Source organism: Hippocampus zosterae, chromosome 5, assembly GCF_025434085.1.
Source record: "Hippocampus zosterae strain Florida chromosome 5, ASM2543408v3, whole genome shotgun sequence".
Classification (NCBI taxonomy): Eukaryota; Metazoa; Chordata; class Actinopteri; order Syngnathiformes; family Syngnathidae; genus Hippocampus; species Hippocampus zosterae.
Window position 1 is genome coordinate 15,889,738 of NC_067455.1, and position 13,619 is coordinate 15,903,356.

A 13,619-nucleotide genomic window follows, 5' to 3' on the forward strand; every position below is an offset into this window, starting at 1 on the left:
ACTCTGTCAGCAACATCGCCCGAGGGTTGATTCTTGGCTCTCCATCTCCTTATTTATTTCTTGTCTGTTGTTACATTTTCCGTGGTTCTCCGCCTCTTTTGAACCATCATTCCCTTCCCAGACTTTCTTTCCTGAGCCTGATAGTGGGATGATACTGAGCCATTCATGGGAAACCAAACAAGCCAGGGGAAATGTTTCTGTGGGTCTCTCCTGCTATGTCATGCATGTCTGTCTCCAGCGTAGCTTATTTTGTATCCCCTGCTGTTTTGCCCTTTTCCTTGCTCAGTGAAATATTGTCCACTAGCAAGATTTGGGCTTTAAGGTTTGGGGAAAAAAAAACCCAAAAAATCAATCCAGCATCACTAACGCTGTAGTGGTTCACTCGCCTGAATTCCACACAGGCTTTGTAGGTGCAGTTCCCATCTTCCACAGTGACAGTTTCAGAGTCAGTTTAAATGTTTGTATGCCTCCATAAGTTCCCCATGGTTGACTTGCGACCATTTCTGGGTGTAGTCCACCTTTTGTCCAAAGTCCTTTGGAATACGCACCGCAGCTATCTTGCAAACATGCATGTATACAAAATGGATATGGATGGATATTTCATGCGATGTTGGTCTATGCAGAGACAGTAACATAAGCACATAATAGCGTCCTCCTCTTTCTTTCATCCACTGGGAAATGTTTCTCTGACTGGGGAATCCGAGGTTTATAAGGGATCAGGGACCATATGATGCACTTGAACGGGGAAGCTAACCGTCTGTGAATATCTGGCAGGATGCATGTCTAGGTAGATTCAATTGTCGGAAGAAGATAAAAAGTGGCTGGGGCAGGTGTAATAGATTCAGTGTGGAAATGGCCTGGCAAAAGGGTGGAATAAAAATGTTTATGGATGTGAGTGATGAATGGAAAGACAATTGGTATCAAGATGTTAGAGATGGTGCAGGAGAGGAAAATAAAAGAGTGAAGAGGCTGACAAAAGTTCAGAGGGAAAGTTGGAAGGAGTGGACGGGGCTTTATGAGGATAGATATACGCATGTGTTTTGGATCAGACTGTATCCAGCTGGATCAATTTGGTCTCAGTGGTCTCAGCAACTGAGAAGTGAATAGATCTGCCGCAAGCCGCTTTCACTTCCCCTCAGCAAAAGGGACTGTAACACCTCCCTGGTAGCAGATAAATGGGTGTGAACTGATGTCAACAATCAAGCTGCTTACGTCCACTTGATCGAGTCTTTGTGGAGTGTGCTCTTGATCACCCAATAACGTAAGACACTTTTGAGACTGTATACACCAGAATTTACGGAAACATTTGAAACACTGAATATATAAAGCAGTGCTGATCAGTCTATCAGGAAAGTGATGATCATCACATCAGTGGTTTATGCATCCTTGGAGTCACTTGAAAAGCACTACATACATTAAGTTATATATTATTATTATTATTATTATTGTTATTATGAGTTTTCTTTAACTAAGAGACCATTTAATACTTGGTAGTATTGATTCTTTGAGCCTTTTCATACAAGGCATCAGTTTTCTTTTGCAGTGAGTGCTCATGTCCATCCTGCACCTGTGTTATGAATGAAAAAAAAGAGCAAATTTATGTGTTAATTGCCTCTGGATTGAGGTGGAAGCCAGTGGTCTGCTACAATATTCAGCGTTCATTGTGAGGCCACAGAATACCCCAAACTTACTTTACGGTACTTATTTACCTACAGATCACGCAAATAGCCGACATTTTTCGATTCAGTCATGCATTCATTCTTATGTAGGTAATATAAAGTTAAACTTTAAGTGGCAATACCTTTGTGCAGCAAAAAGTCAGTCCAGAAAACAGACACTTCTAAATCCAACGTAAATAACATCAACCGGTCTTCTTACTTCCATTTAAAAAATGCTAATGTGAGGCAGACGTTCCAACCTTGACACCCCAGCAATAACTGCTTCAAACGTGTGACCCATCACCAAATCTTTACATGCTTAGTTTCAAACGGTTTTCCAGTCTTTCACTGTGACCTCTAAGTTGATATTTATTTTGAGAAGTTGTCTCCTTCACACTCATTTTTAGCAAGTAGAATTCTGGCGAAATCAGATTTAAAGACAACATACAGTTTTATAAGTTCTTTTCAAAATGTAAACAGTTCCCATTTGTCTAAAGAACTGTCTGTAACATCCATCCATTTTCTAATCCATTTATCCTCACAAAAGTCGCAGGGGTGCTGGAGCCTATCCCAGCTGTCTTGGGGCAGTAGGCGGGGTACACCCCGAACTGGTTGCCAGCCAATCACAGGGTACACAGAGACAAACAACCATCTGTGTTCACATTCACACCTCTGGACAATTTAGAAATGAAAACAGCACCAAGAATACACCTGGTATCTACCCATACAACCAAGATAATAAAACACACTCACTGCTCCCCATCCAAGGGAAAAAAAATTGCAACAGAGAAAATACAATACAATACAATACTGATTTATATAGTACTTTTTCAACAGCTGCAGCTGTAACAAAGCGCTTAAGAAAACAGTTAACATACCGGTAAACTAAAATAATAAACACAACACATAACATAAAAACACGGACAGTCGTGCAATCTTAACATTTCCCTCATCCGCTTTGTTGGCTGAAGCATTCAAAAGATGCGAAAACACAGAAATCTGTACAGTCACACACGATACAGAAATAACATAAAAACTGTCAGATTTGGGTAAATCACAACAAACACATCTGCTCACAATGAACGTTACACGAGAAAGTGGAAGGAATCTGAGAGGAGTCGAGTGACATATTCGGGTTTGCTTAGTTTGGTCGAAAAATGGTTTTCTGTCATAATTCCGACTTGGTCAATAATGGAGACGTTCTAAAATCGAGGTTTGACTGTATATCGTTATACTTCAAAATGTGAATATTATATATATACAGTGTATGTATATATATGTATGTATGTATGTATATATATATATATATAATTTATTTTCCAAACCGCTTTATCCTCACTAGGGTCGCAGGCAGTGCTGGAGCCTATTCCAGCTGTCTTCGGGCAGTAGGCAGGGGGGGGACACCCTGAACCGGTTGCCAGCCAATCGCAGGGCACACAGAAACGAACAACCATCCACGCTCAAACTCTCACCTGGGGACAATGTAGATGTAGAGTGTTCAATCATGCATGTTTTTGGAATGTGGGAAGAAGAGTCCACGGAGAAAACCCACACTAGACGGCCAAAGCCGGACTCGAACCCTGCACCTCTGCACTGTGAGGCCGGCGTGCTAATCAGTCGACCTCCATGTCTGTAACATACCTTTGTCGAATTAACTCAAGGATCAACAATTAAAGATATATTTATTCAGCCTATTTCGAATATAATTTATAATAGCAACTTTAAGGGGTGGATCTGTCTCATGCAGTAAGCCAGCCTCATCGTGCCCCGTATACTGCCGAAACATTGCAGGCAGTACAAGCGATGCAAGCACAACCACTAATTGTAGATATATTTACTGTCATGAAGTAGCTCCATAACAATAAAACAGCAAATATTTATTGTAAATACTTTTGCACTTTACTCAGCATCTTCTAGACGTTTCAAGAACATCCATATGCATCCATGCCTATCCCGTATTCCAATTAGTTATTTTGGCAAATTTAAGCCAAGGAACGCGTTTATTGCATCGCTGGTCAAAGTTTTCCTCCACATCATAAGAGGCGACCGTTTTTTTTATGCGCCATCTGATAGAAAATGTGCGAGGTCGAAAAATCAATTTTAATTTCTTTTGTTTGCGTAGCATTGTCTTCATCCCCTTTGGCGTCAACGCTCACTAATTTGGTAGAAGCCGGCGCTCGTGAAAGATATTTCTCTCGGCTGTCTTGGTGCGGGGAGCACTTAAGTCCATGGCATAATGCGTATTTGACATATACATCATTTCCTTTCATTTATTTATTATATTTGTGGGGGGGGGGGTTTTGGGGGGGCGGATTGGGAGGCATAAGTAATGTCTACACAAAGTCGAATAAAATACCTGTGAAACACACAATGAATTTATATGCCGTCTGAAATATTTGGAAATTACCCATTGACATGCGTGAGCAGACAGTTAGTTACTCCCGTATACGTAGTAATTGTTATACCCCCATCAAACCCGCAACACACGGACAACGTCATGGTGCAAATCGACATAATTTCCACTTCATACTGTCTACTATCAATGAATTCATTATATTAGTGTCTTCTCTGTTTTATCCAGGTTGGTGGAAATCCAGTTGTGCCTGTTCATGCTTTCGATTACTTTTTTTCCAGTTCCGTTGTTTTCAGCACATTTGTTCCAATCAACAAACCTATTTCCGCATTCAAGTGAGGGATTTTCACACTGTTTACATCAGGCCATCTCTCAATGTCCTTTTGATGAACAATGTTGCTCTTAGTAACCGGGATAGTCTTTTGCGAAACCTCTTCATGCAACTCTGTAGTTGCAGCTGTTCTGGGAGCTCACATCTTCATTTTTATGTTTTATGAATAAGTGTTTTTTTTCTCAATTAAATAGGCAAACAAATGTTTGCAATAATTAGGCTGCCATTTTCTCAAATGCATTTGACCACCTAAAAAAAACCAACCTTTTTTTCCTGCCAACCTGAGAAACGGATAGTTTGTCAGTCACTGTAACTCGAGCATGCGCAGAACACAAATGTTTCTTTCAAAGGGGATATTCGCGTTGATTTGACCAAACATTCATCAATTTGAAACAGTTTGTGACATGCTTTTGTCAAAATGCATCAAAGGTGAAGACTCTAACCGAGTCTAAAAAGCATGAGCAAACAGCAATGCTAAACATAAAGACAGTGAAAAGCATCAATTACATTTTCACTCCTGGAGAAAGCACTTTACGGGCAAATCTGCTGTATAAACACCTTTTTACATAGCCTGGTGCAGCACGCCCTCGACGAACCTATTCATTGTTTATGTGTGATAAGGACGCCATGACAGAATGACATAGCAATGTTTTAAAATGGGTGTTTTCCATCATGCCTCAAGTTGAAAAGCATTTAATTTTGAGAGTGTTGTCGCCGTGATGTCATATGGCGCATCCAATAAGGGGTGATTTCAGCGTGCTAACTGCAACAGACCAACCAGCGGGATATCTTGCACCAGAGCACAATCATCCTTGCGCCCAGCCCAGCAGTCAGCGTCAAGAAAACAAAGTGCAGTGTGAAAAGGTCTTAACACTTAGGCCGTTGGCAGTACTTTATATGTTAATTAGAACATTTAGGAGTCTTTCCTACCAACACATTCCAGGAATGAGGCAGCTAGTAAAACAATGTAATTTCAAACTTGATGAGTGGTCTGGGACTCATTGCATTCAAGTCCATTTTTCATTATATGACCCCTTGAAGTAATTTTAGTACATTGCATGTGGAATTGTCACAACAGGAAAGTTGAAACTAAGTGTTGGTCCCTGTTGACTGAGGGTGGGTGGCTGACTGAGGGAGAGAATATAGCTGATATATGCATTTGACTCTGTGTGTGTGTGTGTGTGTGTGTGTGTGTGTGTGTGTGTGTGTGTGTGTGTGTGTGTGTGTGTGTGTGTGTGTGTGTGGTGCTTGGTACCACGGGTGATGTGTGGGTAGACCGATGACAGCTCGTTGCTTGCCGCAGCCTGTTTGCTGGGAGACTCATATATGTATTTTTTTTTGTGACTGCAAAAGGAAGATGGGCTATTTACAGAAGAATGGTTGTGTATTTGTTGTCTACCACAGTAATCATCTTTGTGACGAATCAAGATTAATGGCTGTAATACATATTTTTGTTATCATTTAGGCTCACTGACCATTTACATAGAAATCACATTACTCGTATCTATGTACTTTGTTACATGCTTTGACTTTATTTTGGACACGACAACAAAATTCCTCAATTCCAACCTTTGAACTAACTTTATTTATTAATTGCGTTTTATGCATTGACATACTTGAGTGTTGTGTGGATGTGGACAGAGAGGACAGTGAAATCTGATCAGGTTTAAGCTCAGTCGGCTTTTATTTTGGGCCATCTCTCCTAAGATGCAATACTGTACATACAAATGCTAAGGGTGTTTTGGCCTCCAGGGGATTCCACAAAATTGTGAAAAAAAAGAAATTGTAATGTTATTTATAAAAATCTTATTACTATATTGAGGACTCCCAATTGTCCTTTAGTGTGATTGTGAGTGTTAATGGTTGTTGGCCTGTGTGCACCCAGTAATTGGCTGGTGACTAGTTCAGGGTGTACGCAGCCAACCTCTCGTGGACAGCTGGGCTCCGGCACGCCCGTGATCCTCGTGAGGATAAGCGGTTCGGAAAGTGGATGGGTGGATCTTATTAGTATTAAGTGTTAAATTGTAAACGCTAACGCATTTCCAAAGGTAAAACAGTCCATGTTTAAAAGCCCAGATTGCTTTAATGTTTTTTTTTTAATTCTCAGAAAAATCTCAAAGCACACTACCAAACAAAAATGTCACAAAAATATGAATATGGAAATAACTTGCCTCCATTCATTCATATTGATTCATGCATTGTAAAATGAAATCGACGCACGTTTAATTGAACGCATAGCTGATACACTCACGGGAAGACATCACTTCTTTTGTTGTATGATTTATTGTACCTTCCGCTATCAATAGGAAAAACATTAAAATTAATAGTTCCGTCCGTCACTGTAAATTACTGTTATACAGTAGTTCAATGAACAAAGAAGTATGTGTAATTCTTCATAATTTTTCGGACAGATTAACCCTTGTAGTCCACCGTTTGCGATAAATGCAAAATTATGTCTTTGAATCAAAGGCAAAGGCATTCAGAAAAACACGAGAGAGCTGAAACGTATGGGGGGGTTCTAAAATGGTCGAAATTTCATGACGTCACCGGCTGATAATTCTCAGGCATTGCAGCAATAATAAAAAACGTTTTGATTCCATAATCTTCACAATTTACATATTTTGCACCATAGAGATCCATTATAATTCATAGTTTTGAATGCATCGTAAACCTAATGTGTAAACATGCATTTCACGCGATTTTTACGTCAATCGCTTTGTTTTCGCTTGGACAGACATATGCATGCCACATTATTGGGTTGAGGTCATTCCAATTGTGCAACTTTTAGGTGGCGCCAGAGGTTCGCAAATGAGTTTGCCTTTTTGGGGGAGGCTTCAAACCAATGCATTTTATATGAACACGTCCGGTCGGGATTGTTAGTAGGGCTTGGTTGGGACCTCCAGACACATTTTTTTTTCCTTTTGCAAAAAATAAAGAAGAACTAATAAAAACTATATATGTATGGATAGCACAGATGCCTCTGAACATTTTGAGTGTTTGAAAAAAAAAAAAATAATGTTTGTATAACACAACATACATCATTTCCAAAATTCCAAAAACAACATTCCAAAAAACGCGTAACAGGGTTTTTTTGTTTCGAAGGACCTAAGGGTTAAGGAAATGTTGATAATTTCCTGTTGCACCCCTGGTGATCTCTCATGGCACACTAGTGTGCCACAGCAACCTGGCTGGGAATCATTTAGTTATTTCAGGGGTGTGCGACTCCGGTCCTAGAGAACCGAAGTCCTGCTTGTTTTAGAAGTTTCCACCTCCAATGCACCCGATTGAAATGATCAGAATCGTTATTAGGCTTTTACAGAGCTTGCTGATGAGCCGATCATTTGGACGAAGTGTGTTGCAACAGGGGAGAGATGGAAAACATGCAGGACTAAAGCTGTGTAGGACCGGAGTTGCCCACCCCTGAGTTATGTAACCACTGAATCGAGTGATTTATGGAACTTGGTTTCACAATTATGAAACCAAGTTTGATATATGATGTCGATGCCTCGCTAATTTGTCTTTGTCTGTGTTGTTGTTGTGGACCGCAGTAAATAAACCGATCCAACCGGAATATCAGCCTCTGTTCTTTAAGGTGAAATGATCTATTTGCTCTCAGCTTCCGTACTTTAGAATGACGAACATATTACACGTTGAGTTTTTTTCCCATCCCCATCAGTCATGTAGCGTGACTGTGGGTTAGGATGCAACATGGATGGTGTTTTCTGGAAGGCATGTTGTCACCATTTACCTTCTACAATGTTGTGAAGGAATCCCGGATCTTAAAACCTGTCACTTCTCCGCAAAATACTCTATTATTGAGGGACTGTGAATCTGTGAAGGGTGAAATTGGGTGTGAAGGAGAAAATAGAGAATCGTCAGTGTATCCCACTCTATTGACTGTGAGGACATGGTCTGACTGTCTCATTGCGGTTCATTAGATTTGATGGCATAGACGATGAATTGTCTTGGATCACTTTGCGATGTACAAGTTTATTGCTACCATGTGCCAGATCTCGATTGAAAAAAAAAAGGCGCTTATCCTTGTTTGGCTGCATCGGGGTGCCTGTGTGTCTTTGTTAAGTGTCGTAGGTGGCTCTGCGGGAAAGCTGCAAGGGCTGCTCTTCTGAGCAATATCACCTAAAATGACACCCAGAGGTGAAACGCTGTCAGAATATACAACTGCTCAATATATATGACGACCATATGCACACGCACACACACACACACACACACGCACACAGACACAGAAACCATTCAGCACATCTCGGCAAGCGCTGCCAGATTTAAATTCTAACTGATTACTCCAGATGAACTGCACAACTACACAACATTGTCTAACCTGCCTCGCTAGATGTATGTTCATGTTGCGATATAAACTTCTCAGAAAAAAAATCAGTGTTTATATATCCAGCGTACGTTTGAACATCACACAATCCATCCCTTCTCGTATCAATACCTGAAGCAGGTCAGCATACTTCCATAAATCAACTCTGCCACTATCTCACAGCACATACCACCTCCCTCCTTGTCAACAGTCTTGTCATCTCCCACTTTGATTACTCTTTACTCTCCTCTCTTCAGACTCGCTCACAAGTTCCTCCATAACCTTCAACTACAACTACAGATACTCCACTAGCTCGCGGTCAAACAAAGACTAGAATTCCACTTGTATGCCTTCAAGGCCATCCGCAACTTCACACATCTGTCTGACCTCCTTCACCATGCTTCAGCCCGCAAGCCTCAGATGCTCCTTTTCTGTCTACCTGACTGTACCACCACCGGCTGCCTCAGCACCGTGGGGAGCAGAGCATTCAGCTGCTCTTCCCCCCCAGCTGTGGAATTTGCGACCACCTTACCCTCGCGATTCTGACACCTTCCCCATTTTCGCATTTAAAAATTAAAACACACATATGCATGCACTCTCACACACACACACATAGATTACATTGATACGTAGTCCACCATTGAGGTGAACTATAATTGATTAAAAAAAGGAATTTACAAAATCCAATACAATGTGGGTGAAAAAGTGTGCACAGCTTCCTACAATTAGGGATAGGCAATCACATTGAAACTCGTGTTGTCGTGTGGGAGTCAGCACACACCTACCGCCAGTTAAAGTGCTAGCAGCTTCCTAGAAAAGCTAGCGATGTTTGAAACGTTGAAACATCATTCTCTCTACCTTGACTAAGGCCCCAGTTCCAGGTGAATATAAACAGCCCAACTGTAGGCATAGTGTTTTTTCGGGTCATAAAAACAGTGTTGTTTCTGCATGAAACACTTTTTGAAATGATGGCCAAAATGTACCGTCTTGGATCATAACAATTCCCCACGTGCATTTGGGAGATTTCATGTGTGTTTATTTTTCTTTGTAGATTGAAGCCATCCAACCCCATTGCCCAGATGTCAAGTCAAGTCAGGGCCACAGTATTTATAGAGCACTTTCAAACAGCCATCGCTGCATACAAAGTGCTGTACATGGAGCGATTTAACATATACAATAAACAGTAAGACGAATCAGTAATAAGTAATAAGGCGGTAGAAAGCACCAAGCAGTAAAACCAATAGCAAATCTAAGTCATGCTGAGTCAAACGCCAAAGAATACAAGTGAGTTTTGAGGAGGGCTTTAAAGATGGGCAGCGAGGAGGCTTGCCGAATGTTCAGTGGGAGGTCATTCCAGAGAGATGGACCAGCAACAGAAAAGGCTCGATCCCCTCTGAGCCTCAGTTTAGTTCTTGGTACGTCTAGCAAAGACTGGTCCACAGACCTGAGGCGCCGGGCAGGGGTGTAGGGGCGTATGAGCTCAGAGAGGTAAGGTGGCGCGAGATTATTCAGAGATTTGAAAACAAAGAGGAGGATCTTAAAAATAATTCTAAAATGAATGGGGAGCCAGTGAAGGGATGCCAAAGTAGGAGTTATATGCTCCCTCTTACGAGTACCAGTCAAGAGGCGAGCAGCGGCATTCTGTACCAGCTGAAGGCGCTTGATGGAGGACTGGCTGACTCCAAAGTACAGGGCGTTGCAGTAATCGAGCCGGGATGTGACAAAGGCATGAATTACTGTCTCAAAGTGTTCATGTGAGAGGAGAGGTTTTATTTTGGCCAGCTGTCTAAGGTGAAAGAAGCTGGATTTAACAACGGCACCAATTTGCCGATCGAGTTTGAAATCACTGTCCAGTTTAAGTCCCAAGTTTGAGACCGTTGATTTCAGATAAGGAGATAGGGGGCCCAAGTCTACAGGATGGAATGTACAAGGTCCACTGGGGCCAAACAATATCACCTCTGTCTTCTTTTCGTTGAACTTCAAGAAATTTTGTGCCATCCAGGTTTTGATTTCTTCCAGACAGGATAGGAGTGGCCTTAATGAGAAGGTGTCTTTCTTGCTCAGTGGGACATAGATCTGGCAGTCATCTGCATAGCAGTGGAAAGGAATACCATGTTTCCTTAAGATGGAACCCAATGGGAGCAGATACAGCGAGAACAGCAGAGGCCCCAGAATTGAGCCCTGTGGAACACCACATGACAGGGGAGCAGTGCGTGATTCAGAGCAGCCAAGGCTGACACAAAAGGTCCTGTCAGCTAGATAGGACCTAAACCAATCAAGAGCACTCCCGCCAATGCCCACCAAGTGCTGCAAACGAGTCAGCAGAATACTGTGATCCACTGTATCAAATGCTGCAGTTAAGTCCAATAAAACCAGACACACGTGGTCTCCAGAGTCATTTGCTAGGAGGATGTCATTAGAAACGCGTAACAGGGCTGACTCTGATGTGTGTTACAGTATGAAGAAGACGCATGGAAAATTGTTGTCTCGTGTACTAGACAGCCACTACTTTCTAGAAATACCCATATCTCGTTCAGTGTTGCTTGGCAGTTTTCTTGCTTTCAATTTTATAGGAACGTGCAGCTCTAGGGGATGTCACTGTTGAGTCATATTTTCTTCACTGTGTTAATGCCTCCGATATTCTTTTTTTACCCTTGTCCGACAGATATTCAAGACAGACATTGTCTGTACTTGATTTTGGGTTAATCAGAGGCACGCTAAATTGGTGGCAGATGTGTGCGCACTCCCATTTTGCATGCATTTGAAGCATTTGCGTGATGGGTTATTTCTGAAACTTTCTTTTTGCCTTTTGGAGTTCTGTTGTCATAGATCTTCCTTCCTTTTCAGTATGGTCCAAAGGTTCTGAAAAAGGATTGAAGTTAGGTGATAATGAGACAGCTCTTCTTTTTACGCCCTGACAAGGAATGGCCAATTCAAATTTTGACACCGTCAGGCACCCGAACGGGTCTTTCATTATCATATCTCGATTATTTCAGCTCAAACCATAACTCTGCCATTTCCCGTCTGACATTACTGCCTTGATGGAACTTTGTGGCCATCCACCAAGCATTCAGAAACTGTCTGGACCATTCAAATTACCAAGTCATTCATCAGCGAATAATAAATAAACCTTGTACATCTGAGCAGACCGCAAATGCCTCTTTTTGCGAGAATTGGTTCAGGGTGACCGAAACACAACTTCATGCATGACTTGGGACTCCAGAAGCCCATTTCTCCCCTAATTACTTGCTTTTTAACTGCTGCTCTGATAGACACATTCCAAAATGCGCTTTTGTCTGACCAAACTGTTGGTTCTTGTAGTCACTTTTTTTTTCTTTTAAACGATAATCCCACATATTCTCATGAAGTGTCCGGTCTTTTCATTCTTTATGCAAAGTATTAGACAAATCCATCCTGTTCACAAGCAGATATCTTTTTTGCCCCTCACCCCTATACTGCATAACAACGGTTTCTTGCTTGATAATCTGGAGCATCCTCCTTCACCCTCAGGATGGATTTTGTAGTCAATTGTGAGTAATTAATCAAGCTAAACAAAGAGAGCAACCACAACCATTACAGGAGAACAATAACGCAGGCCCAGTTATCGCTTAGCTTGTTTTTTCTGACACACCTTCCAAGTCTTAAATCAAGTTTATCAAACACACGTACCACTCACCAAATAAAAAGGGATTTTCACTGGCGTTGTGGCAAGGAAAGCCTGCGATACCCATGACTACCTTCCAGGCAAAATCAATTTTTAATTCCTTTGGTCAAAGATGAATCAAAGTCGTGATCCCTAAGCGTGGCCTCAAATTTTCTCTGAGAGGTTGATCACATTTGCATACTGTACTTGGAAAACAGGAGTTTTAACGTGACATCATAGTGTTGCGCATTTGTATTTTTTTTTTTGTCTTTGTATGTCTTTGTTTGCAAAATTGAAGATGTGGTGATGTTTGGTGAAGTATTGGACATCTAATGTGGAATTACTGAGTTTTACTGTGGATGGAAAGTAAAAGATTCCCTAGCATATTCACCCACACCCACGCAACAAACGATCGAGTCTTTGTTTTGCCACCTTAGTTTGACAAAGTTCGCCTGGCTTCCCTTCCCACACCCAGCGCCATCGAGCACATTACCCACACTTCTCCATCATCCCATCCAAACGTCATAATTGTACACCTCTTTCTTTTCCCTACCATAATACGACTCCCAGCACCCACTGTACCAACTCCTTGTCCACCTCTACCACTGTTTCGCTCACTCAGTCTCTCTGTGTGAGTCACAATGTAGTCACCATCCCACAATGTGTGGGGAGGGAGACAAGAGCTTGATGTATGAGAGCATTGTAAAGCGTGGGAAGACTAAACTGCATTGCTCAGAGATCTGCATTCGTGTGCGCTTCCATGCGTTTGTATGTGTGCCAAAAACACTGAGGCTGTTAAGGTCTGCGATCCCTGGATGCCTGTGAATATGTTCCTTGGGCTTAAATCATAGCCCTTATGAGTTTAAAATGGAATGGTTAATGCATTGCTGAAGTTACTTGGAGAAAGATTTTGAAAAGAAATAATGACACATTCACTATAGGTGAATGCAGACTCTGCAGAGCGGGCCTGAGCACAAGAGCATAGCGGGGGCGAATTTGAGTCATGGACACAAAGTCTTGGGCAGGCGTTATATAAACAGCCTGTTCCTGAGGGTGGGAAAAGTGTTAACAAATGGTGTAAATGTCAAGTTTGAAAGTCTCCATCCATCCGTTTTTTTTAATAACACTTGCCCTTCATTCGGATGACAGGGGAGCTGGAGCTAATCTTTTTGCTGAATTTGGTTGAGAGGCAGGTTACATCCTGAAACACCATTCAGTCGCATGCGGGCCAATTTCAAATCAGCCCTCAGCTCATTTGAAACTGTAACTACACCAAAGTCCGTTTTAAAATGATGAAGAAAAAGGACCGT

The 13,619-nt window shown here is 41.7% G+C and overlaps 1 protein-coding gene across 9 annotated transcripts in view; it reads left to right on the top strand.

Annotated features, from left to right (window-relative positions):
- adgrb1a (adhesion G protein-coupled receptor B1a) overlaps nt 1–13,619 on the top strand; it is a 132,329-nt gene that overhangs the window by 24,359 nt on the left and 94,351 nt on the right. The gene's annotated exons all lie outside the window — the stretch shown is intronic.